Below are 6,000 nucleotides of genomic sequence, written 5' to 3' on the forward strand. Positions count from 1 at the left end.
GCAGTACAAAAATGACCCCTTATAAAGTATTATTTAGGGTAAAAGTAAATAACCCCTAGAACGTTAAGGACATTATTCCTAAAAGAGAGGCACTAGTAGTATCTAAAAGAATTAAGCAAATAAGAATTCGCAGAGAGGAACTTAAAAAGCACTTACTAGACGCCTAGGCCGTGTAAAAAAGGTACTATAATAAAAAACATATACTAAAAGAATTTAAGATAGGAGACAAAGTCTTACTATTTATAAAAAATATCTAAATAAAACGCATTAAAAAGAAGCTAAATTACCAGTAGCTCGGACCCTTTAAGATAGTTAGGAAAACTAAAGAAAACTAAGCCTATAAATTAGAATTACCGAAATCTTATCTAATATATCCTATATTTTATATTTCCTTACTAGAGCTATACTAGAGAAAAAATAGTACGGAACCGCCCCTACCTAGCAAAATTAATAGGGAACTAAAATGGAATATAGAAGACATTTTAGACCAAAGATAGCGCTAAAAAAAGCGCGAATTTTTAGTTTATTAGGAAGGATACTCCTAGGCGTATAATAGTTGGGAACCTAAGGAGTACCTTTAGCTAGGATGCGACACTATAATTAAAACCTTCTTAAGAACTAAAGGTAAAGATTTAGAAATAGTTCCGGATATACTATAGGTAAAGCAATAGGGAAGACCCCGTAAATTAAAACTATAAAATTAAGCATAGGCATTAAGAACGGAAACGTTTCGCGATTATAATAGGGATCTTAGAATCCTATAAGGGGAAGCCTATAGGGATCTATAGGAGAATTACTAGGGATACTATTTAAAGGAGACGCTATCTAAGAAGGAGTAGTAGTACTATAAGAAGTAGCCTTAGGGATTTAGAAAGATCCCCTAGGGATAAAAGGAGAGTATTTAGCCTAGCACTAAAGATACGCAGGAGAGTTAATGGTATAAAAAGGAGCAAAAGGACAGCTTATAAAGAATTAGAAATTTTAAAGAATTGTAAGGCACCTATAGAAATACTACCCGTTTATTACATATAGGGATTATAGTAGTGTACTGCGTTTATATAGATTGTTACTAAAGCTTAGAATAAAGGTATCCCTAAAGTATAAAGTCAATTCCTAATAATAGGGCATCCTAAAGGCACCTAAGAAGCACTATATAAAGCTATTCTATAAGAAGAAGAAAAGAGCTAGGTAATAACTTAAATACTAACAGTAGTAACAGGAGCCTCCTCTTCCATTTTAACGTTATTATTAACAGTATTATTAGCTTCTCTATCCCCAGAAGCATTAGCACTTCTACTAATATTCTTTTTAGAATAATAGGTACTAGAAGGACCAGTACGGGCAGGAGACTAGCGAGAAGAACGTTTATCTTAACGTTTATTACTATCCTTAGTATTCCTAAATTCTAAATTAGCGTCCAAGCAGAGATTAGAAAGACATTAGCTAAAGGAGTTAGTATAGTTCCTAAGTAAGTTACTAGAGGAACTTACCTAGCTAAAGTAGCTTACGTAAGAGTACGAATATTATTATTAATAAGGATAAGCTATTTGCATATACGCTCCTAGACACTATATATCTAAGATTATTATATCTCTATAGCAGTAGAAACCCTTATTAAATTAAAGAGTCTATAAGTAAGGGAAGACACCTTCTATCCCCGCCTATTACTATTAAGATATTAGCGGAAATCTTAGATAGCGCGTTAGAGCCTATAAGTCTTATACATATAAACAGCGGGGATTTAATATAATTAGCAAAATCTAGAATAAGACGGAATGGGAAATACTAGGATATAGGTCTTTCTTCTACTACGGCAATAGAAGTATTTAGATTTATTTTTGCTAGAGTAAGGTATTTTATAGATATAGGAAGGATCCTATATAAGAGTATAAACGTAGCGACAATAGCATTTTAGGGAAACTGCTATAGGAGCAACAGACGCTGTCTAGGGCGTCACTAGGAGAGGAATAATACTACCGCCGGTTTAGGGACGCGTAGAAGAACTACAAGCCATTATAAGAGAATACTCTAAAAAGTTAGCATTGTTATAAGAAAATAAGGTGGGGATCCTATTACTTATAAACGCGTTAAGAAAAGATAATAATGTAGTAATAAAAGTACGGCTAAAGATATAGAAGCTAAAAGGCAAGATATAATAAAAACAGCCTATTTAAGAACGAGACGAATGGTGTTATTAATAGAAGGATAAGGGAGAGACGATAACTTATAAACAGAAAGAAATTAAAATAAAAGACGTTATTATTAAAGCCTATTTAGGTAAATGGGGATAGTAGTTAGTTAACGCGTTATACCAGACAACCTTTAGATCTATTTATAACAAATTCCTAAAATTAGAGAGGTAAATCCCACTAAATTTTTATTACTATTATTAAAATCCTATTATAAAAGCACTATAAGGAGCTAGGGTGGGAGAAGAGTAAAGAAATAAAAAATAAAGTAAGGTTCCGCGCTAGTAAAGAGCTAGCAATAAGTCGCATTATAGAGTACCTTTCTACTAAGGGTTTCCCTAGTAGTTTTAGCCAGAACTTTATAAAAGCTTAGTAGAGGCGAAGTCTTGGCGGACTAAGACTTTAGAAGGGGAGGTAATTATAACAGAATTCCCTAGGAGGTACATATCTAATAAAATGGTAAGAGGTTTTATTTATATCCCATCTATATTTTAGAAGACATAGTTAAATAGGTTAAGGGCGAAAGGTTTTACTAGTGTCTTAAAAGAAGTATATAGGAAGCTAGTTCCCCTCTAGAGAAGAACTAGCAATTAGTCTCTAAATAAAAGTAGTTAAAAGTATTTATCCTTTAATATATAAAAACTCATTCTACCTTTTACTTACCTTTAACGTACCTTTAACTTACCTTCTACTTACTGGTGACACTGTCGATTAGATAATTATACGTTTCGGTTAGGCTGGCCTCTTATAAATTTCCTATATAAATTTAAAAAAATAAGAGTATAAAGGGTTATAATAAACTTTCACACTTTTAAAATAAAAATTTAAATAAAAGGAGTTATAGTGAAAGTAAATATCTATAAGATATTAAATTTTTAAAAAATAAAATTAATATTTAGTAGTAGAAAATATATATTATAGATTTTAGATTTTAGTAAAGAATTAATAGGATTTCTAAAGGAGTTATAGATTTTAAATTTTAAAAAAGGGTATAATAGCTAGACTTTATATATAATATAAACTTAAATTTTTTTATAGCTTTAGAGTTAATTATATGGTTATTATATAGTTGTTGGTCATATAGGGTGACTTACTAATAACGACTACTCGAGTAGGGTTACAGTGATGTTGGTTGATAAAGCTTATTAATTGGAATGAGGAAGGGCAAGGAGCTTAAGGCTCCTCGCCACGCTAGTGCCGTGGCGACACGTGATGGCAACTTGCCATTACGTGACGGCAGTTTGCTATACGTGACGGCAAATTGCCTTATTCCTAATACTGGCAACTCTTCTTTTATGGTTGCCCTCTATATATAAATACTGCTTAACTATTATAACAAATATAAATCCTTTTTACTTACTATTGCCATTATAATATAAGTCTCGCTGTCCTAAAATTTACCTCTTAGCACGTGGTGCTTTCTTACTAAGGAGTTGTAGGTAGATATTATGTTAGGGCCGTTAGGGCCGCTAAGGCGCTAGCTATAAGCGAGCCAATAGTAATTTTCTATACCGGGTATAGAAAATCCTAATTAGCTGGTTAAAATTAGGGTCTATAGAGCGTTATGCTCTTACTCTCTTTTAACTTAACCTTTAACTTATATGCGTAAAGTATTTATATTAATAAACGTTTCTAGAGCCTTATTTAGGTTTGCCTTCGTTATTATATCTACTAAGTTATTTTAACCGTTAATCTATTAAATCTTAAAGAGTTTTTACCGTTTATAGGATTAATAAAGTGCTATAATATTAATTATAAGGCGCTTTTCCTTTATAGTACTAAGCTTAACTAAGCACTTATAGAGGGAGTATAAGTCGGTATATACGATTATAGGGATAACGGGAAGTTCGAGTTAATCTATAATTATCTTTAGGGTAGTTCTAATTGCAATTACTATATTAACTCCGCTAACTATTCTATATATCTCTAACGCTAAAATGCTTTAAGTAACGTGCTTGCTCTTGGTTAAGCTCTAATAGATAAGATTGCCGTAGATTATAAAGTTATTCTCTCTAGTAGATTCGTTTGTAATAATAATCTTATATCCTAGCTAGGAGCTAAAATCTTTATTATTTATAAACGATTTATTAACAAATATAAAGAGCTTAGCAGTAGGAAGATTAATAGGCACGTAGAGTAGTCCCTGGTCGAGATGGTTTATTTACTAGAAGAGACGCTTATTTAGGGCAAGGACGTTATCCTTAGTTAGTTCCTGGTGTTAAGTAGTAATAAAGAGATTAAATAAAGCCTTGGGTTAATAGATAGAAGTAATATAAGCTTTATAAGCGCGTTGCTCTACATATCCTTATTTTAGAGAATTAATATTAATAATATCGATCTTCTTACCTTAACCCTTCTAGCACAAAGCAATAGAATTCTTATTTAGGGAGAGGACACATCTATTAAAGAGTAATGGTGTTATCAAATTAAGCTTTTCCTTTGGCTTTGCTATAAGATTTGCCTTTACTAGCTCGTCTTCTTTAAGAGCTAAGAATCGGTTATCTCCTAAGATAATTATATCGTCGGTTTGTATGCCGACGATTCTAAATAGAGTTCCCGTAGTTGTAATAAGGAAGTATAGATTAAATATAGAAGTAGTTATTAAAAGCTTCTCTTTATAGTGCTTGCTGTAGGTAGCCCACTAGTGAGTTCCTGCCTCTGCAATTCTATATAATGGCTTAAGCATAACCATAATCGTATCTTCGGAGTATTAGTGGCGAATTTGCTCTAGAAGGTATACTAATATTAAGCGCTAAAGGTATATCTCTAATTGGGTGTAGGCCTAAGTAATATCTCGCAGATAGACTACTATTCTATTCTTTATTAGGGAGGGAGCTAATATAATAATAACTTGCTAACTGGCTCGTTAAATTATAGGAGATTATATAAGAATTACCTCCTTACTATTATTGTTATAGCCTTAGATAATAAGCCTTAATTTCTTAAATAGGGCGTTAGTAGCTTTACCTTTAATCTTATTAACTATTCTTAACTTAAAGATACGAACTTTATTAAACTTAGTAGGGTTATACTTCTTAAATTTAAAGACCCCTCTTATAATAAGACTATCGATCTCCTGCTTATCGGATACTTAGAAAGGAGCTCCTAAAGTTATAATGCGACCTTTCTTTTGGAGCTATTTTACGAGTTTAAAGTTAGCCTTCTCCTTAGCTATTATAAAGGCCATTAATAGCTTAACTCTATTCTTAATAGCAGTAATAAATTGCTCTTTAAAATTAATAAGATATTGGCGATTTCGTGATCCCTTTAGGCGACCTCTACCGCGTTATAGTTGTGGTGTATCTACTACAATTATATTAGGATTATAGTCGCCTTCTAGAGCACGTTAATCGTGGCTCTCTTTTAGGGTATCTTTTATAGTATCCTATAAAGGCTTGGAACTATTATCTTTATAATAAGGCTTAATAACAGTTAAATGGAATTAAGTAGGTCTATAAGGCATCTAAATAGTATAAGTTTAACTATTAATTATAATAAGTTAATATAGGCCTAACCATCCTCCCTTTTTATACTATACGCGTACCTTAGACTAAAGTGGCAGATTAAGCGTAGTTAAGGTATTTAGGCTATTTCTTATTCCTAGTGCGTTATTAACCTAGCGTATAGCGTAGAGACATTATACCTCCTTTATTGCCTTACGAATAGCCTTAGCTTATTACACAATAGAGGGAGATAGTAGAGAATTATTAGTTATTTAAGGGTAGGCGCTAAAGACTAGTAATATAGGTATAAGTCTATCTAGGCTAGCAGAATTGTTAATAGCTTTAACAGCCATTTATAAGGTAAGTTC

This window comes from Cenococcum geophilum (assembly GCF_001692895.1).
Source record: "Cenococcum geophilum 1.58 unplaced genomic scaffold K441scaffold_63, whole genome shotgun sequence".
Classification (NCBI taxonomy): Eukaryota; Fungi; Ascomycota; class Dothideomycetes; order Gloniales; family Gloniaceae; genus Cenococcum; species Cenococcum geophilum.